The sequence below is a fragment of the Hipposideros armiger genome, unplaced genomic scaffold (assembly GCF_001890085.2).
Source record: "Hipposideros armiger isolate ML-2016 unplaced genomic scaffold, ASM189008v1 scaffold_779, whole genome shotgun sequence".
NCBI lineage: Eukaryota > Metazoa > Chordata > Mammalia > Chiroptera > Hipposideridae > Hipposideros > Hipposideros armiger.
The window spans coordinates 588,907-593,967 of NW_017732129.1; positions in this window are offsets into that span (position 1 = coordinate 588,907).

Below are 5,061 nucleotides of genomic sequence, written 5' to 3' on the forward strand. Positions count from 1 at the left end.
GGGTAGGGGGAGAAGAAGTCCAACAAAGAGATGCAATGCTTCTTATGATCTAGCCTCAGAAGTCCCACTATATCACCTGCCATGTTCTATTGATCGAGCAAGTCACTAAAGTCAGCCAAATTTCAAAGGCGCAGCAAAGAGTTTACTGACATCTTTAACATACCACAAAAGAGAGGGTCTTTTAATCATCTCCATGGTCTCAGCACCTTGAGAAGCATCTGGTATACACAAACAATAAGTGTTTGTTGACCAGACTCAAACTGAAAGATTGTATGGGATAGAAGAAATTTTCCAGGAACAACTTTAATGGCCTCCACTTACTCCCTTGGAATCTCTTGGTGTCTTTTATTCCAAATAATGTAAATGCATTTTAAAAAATACCTCATCCAGCTCAGCTGAAGTTTCTGTCTGGATCTCGTTAGTAACAAGAAAGACATCAACACAGTAGTAGAGCGGGACAGAGAATTTTTAAGCCAGGCTGGTTCTGCATATGGGCTCTGCAGTCCGACTGTCTAAGTCTGATTCCTGGCTTTACTCCTTTTCAGCATATATGTTTGGGCTAAACATCTTATGTATCATTCCTCATCCATATAATGGGATAATAAATGCATCTACCTCTAGGGTTATTGTGAAAAGTTCATCATTTAGTATAGTGCCCAGTATACAATAGGTGCTCAATAAATATTAATATTAGGTATTATTTCCAGGCTTTCTTTCCCTTTCTTACATCTGCATTAAATAAATATCTCCTTAGCTTTAGCCATCCATTTTTTCTCTTCAATTTCTCTTTCCAACTACCGGTTCCTAGCTTTTCTAGGTGTCATCATTTTCATTATGCCTGGATTTGTACAGAATTTTATACTTTTAAAAGTACACTTGTACACTTGCATCAATTTAGTGCATCACAACAACATGGATGGATCTTGAGATTATTAAGCTAAGTGAAATAAGTCAGACAAAAAAGTCAAGAACCATATGCTTTCACTGATATATGGTATATAAAACTGAGAAGAAAAAAGGAACAAGACAAATGAAGAAACAAAAACACATAGACACAGACAATAGTTTAGTGGTTACCAAAGGATAAAGGGGAAGGGGGGTGACAGATGAGGGTAAACGGGATCAAATATATAGTGATGGAAGGAGAACTGACTCTGGGTGGTGAACACACAATGTGATATATAGATGATGACTTCGAAGTCAGAGGGAAGTCATTTGAGTTTGGGCTTTCAGGTGCTTGATATTAAAAGTTTTGAATGTTTACCCTTACTAAATTATCAAAATGGACATAAGCTTCTGGAACAATTTAAAAGGCAATTAATTTTCCTAAAATAAGAACAGCTGTTCTTGCCAATGGATATTAAATAGAAGTCTTGTGATGATTTAGAATTTGCTAAGGATTCTTGGAAGCCGGACTATGATGATTTTGTAGCTAATTCATGGAGGCAGGTACCCTCTCCCCTCTGGATTTAATTCATGGCTTATGTGAATTCTCCAGTTTAAGAATCTATGCCAAAGGCAATAAGCAAAACCATCTTGATATGAATCCAGCACACTCAAAGGACAACTCAGAGAAAACTAATTAATCCCTATAAGTATGTGACATTAGCAAATGAAGGTATTCACAACAGTAGCCAACACAAAAACTTTCCAACAAGCTAGAGGTAGCACAATATTGGAAGAGAGCACTGGGTTGGGAATGAGAAAGGAACTCTTATGTTTTAAGTCCCTACCATGTTCAGTTCAAAACAGCAAACAGTGAGCACCCACTTGGTGACAAGTATTATGCTAGAGATGAAGACATATGGCCCCTTTCTTTCAAACAGCTTGTAGTCTAGTAAGTCAGGAATACCATAACATTGATTGTCATGTGGTAGGTGATAGAGATATATGTAAAATGATATGCATAGAGTGACGTGAGAGCACCTGGAAGCAACAGCTAATCCACATTAGAGGAGGGCCTAGGAAGAGCAGAGGAGGCTTTCTGAAGCAGATGTCAGTTGATCTGAATTGTGAGGAAAGTGTGGGTGTTATAAAGGCAGAGAAGGACGTGTGAGGGCAACATAGGCAGAAGGCACAATATGAGCAAGGCATAAAGCAGCATGGTGTGGGAAAGGAGGCCCGTAAATCCATCCATGTAACTAAAGCACAGCACGTCACACAGGAAGCAGCAGGAGATAAGGGTGGAGAAGTAGACACGAGGCAGTCAGTATGCTAGGACTATATACACATTATCTAATCTATATGTCACAGCAGCTGTTAAACATTTTTGGCATTTTCTCCATTTTACAGATGGGGATAAGGAGGGCCAAGGAGACGAAAGAGTTTTCTTAGCTTGTCTCTGAAGCTCCCAATATGTCTCCAGAAAAGCTGCATTCTGATCTCTCAAGAGACGTATACCATCCTTAAGGCAACCCCTCTTCATTTCTGTCTCGTGTCCTTTTTGGTTTAAATAAAAGGGACTGGGCAGTAAACTTTCTCAGGCCACTGCCTGCTGCTGCATGTTAAGATCCTAGTCTCCCTCAGCTGCTACTGCAGAGCTCAAACCACGTGCTTGTTTTCAGCACCATGGAGAGATGCCGCATTGCTGAGAACTGCAGACCCGAGGGTCAGCCAATGTGGAGAAAACCAGGGGATCCACAAATCTCCCTTTAAACAAGACATCAACAAGACAGAAGGGCAAGGAGAAGGAATATCAGGAGAGGAGAGAGAAAGAGAAATTGTCCATCACCAGTGTTTTCTCTAACAGCGCTGAGCGATATGCTGAGTGAGACAAAGTGGACTAAATAAAGGGAATAAATTGTAGCAGCAACATGTCCTCGACATCATAATACAGATGCTGTAATCATACAAGGCTAATAGTCTGAGTCACTCCACAGACACTGAGAACAAAAAATTGATGGGATATGCCTTGTGGCTGCTCACAAAAACCAATAAATTAAACTTACTGACCATGGCCTGGAGACAGGGAGGCACAGTACAATTATGTAACCGGTGGTTTGTTTCCTGAATCATACAGCTTTCTCTTCTCTTTCTCTTTCTCACCTTCAAGATAGGTGCCCGATGGCCTCATGTAGCTCCCTACCACAATCAAAACCCCTCTACAGGAAGGATCCACTATCTGATTTATACTAAGGTGTAAGTGGCCATTNCATTGAATGAGCTCAGATCAGAACTCTGACACATAGTGACCCTGGAACCTTCAGTGGGGCCCTTCCTAGCTGAGCATCAGTTTCCTCAGCTGTAAAACAGGACTAATCACACTGCCAGGCATATAGTTAAATTGTGAGGATTAAATGAAATGACACATGTAAACCTCTTAGCACAGTGTCTGGCTCACAAAAAGTAATCAATGTTAGTTTTTCCCACCCATACACTTCATCTTCCAGCTCACCTGGAAACTGCTCACATTATCTAGTCTTGACAAATTTTGTCCTTGGGGCAAAGACCATGTTGCTTCTTTATTCACCTCGGTCTCACCAATTTGTCCGTGGTCCCAGTTACCTAATACAGAGTACCTGGCTCAATGTAGATATTTAATACATATTTGTTATAAAAATGCACAAATTGATGGATGGGTGGAATGGGTGGATGGGTAGATCGGTGAACGCATGCACCTTTTTCTCACCACATTGAATCAGGGACAATCTGGTTCCCTGACAAGCCATCCAACAGAGACAGATTGCCCAGGTGGGCTGACAGACCTGCCCAGTCTTCAGGTCTTTTCTGACCAGAGGCTACTGCATGGTGTTGGCTGGATGTTTCCTTCTCCATCAACGTGGAAACTTGGGAATTTGGCTAAAGTTCTGTTATTTTGTTTTGTTTCTCTTTCTTGTCTTGACACGGAGGTTCCTTTGCTTTCTCTCCTTGAGTGCCAGCACAGATGCCAGCTGGCCTATTGGCTCAGTTAACCCCTTCCAGCCTGCCCCTGGATGGCTCTACCAATACTCCACATTGCTTGGTTTGCTGTGAACCCACATGGCTCCCTGTCTCATGATGTTTACACTGCTACCCTGCCTCTCTCTCCACTTCCCCAGCCTAGCTTCCACCATTGCACAGAGCCACATCAGAAGAGGACAAGGACTAAACACAGGCCTGGAAGGAAGGCGATGCATAAGGCTTTCCCTAGTGCCCATGGCACAGCTAAGACCATTTTAAAAATGAGAAAGCTGAAGCTTATAGAGGCAAAGTCACACAGCTGGGAAGATGTGGAGACAGAAATCAAACCCCAGCCTTCTGACCATGGAGCCTGTGCTCACTTCACCACCTCAAAGATGTTCTCATTGTCCTTCCAGTGAGATGGAGGGACTTTTTCCTATCCTCCTTTCCACCCATCTCCACAGCCGATCTTAGGTTTTGGCCTCCTTATGACCTCTGATGGTACAGAGGGGTAGGTAAATATCGAGGCTCAGAAGTAATAAGGGACCTATGCAATCATGAAGTCTCATTCTTGGACAGGAAACAGAGAGGATGGGATCCATCCAGATGATGAAATCCTGGCCAACCCCACATAAACAAAAGCAGTAGAACTAGTTCTACTGTTTTTCTACTAGTTCTACTGCTTTTCTGACTTCTTGAGGTCCAAGCTAACCCCATAGCATCATCGGCTTACACTGCAGTGGCATTCACTACATATGTTGAAATCACCTGTTCACATATTTGCCTGCCATTCTCTGACTGAGACAGTCTTTTTGACACTGTGCCAGATATTTATTGCTGCATAACAAACCACCTCAAAATTTACAGGCTTACAACTTTTTATTATCTCTCACAGTTCTATGCTTAATTGGGCTCAGCCAGGCAGTTCTTCCTTGGGGTCTCTCATGTGGTTACAGTCAGTGACTGAAGACAAGCTCACCCGAAGACTCTCTTGAGCTGGATGCTCAAAATGGCTCATTCATATGGCTGGCAGCTGATGCTGGCCCCTGGATGGGAACTCAGCAGGAGCTATTGACCAGAGCATCTATTCATGATTGGGGCTTTGCTCAGCATGGTAACTGGATTCCAAGAGCAAATGTTTCAAGAAGAGCAATCATAAAAGATGGAGGAGGAGGAGGAGGA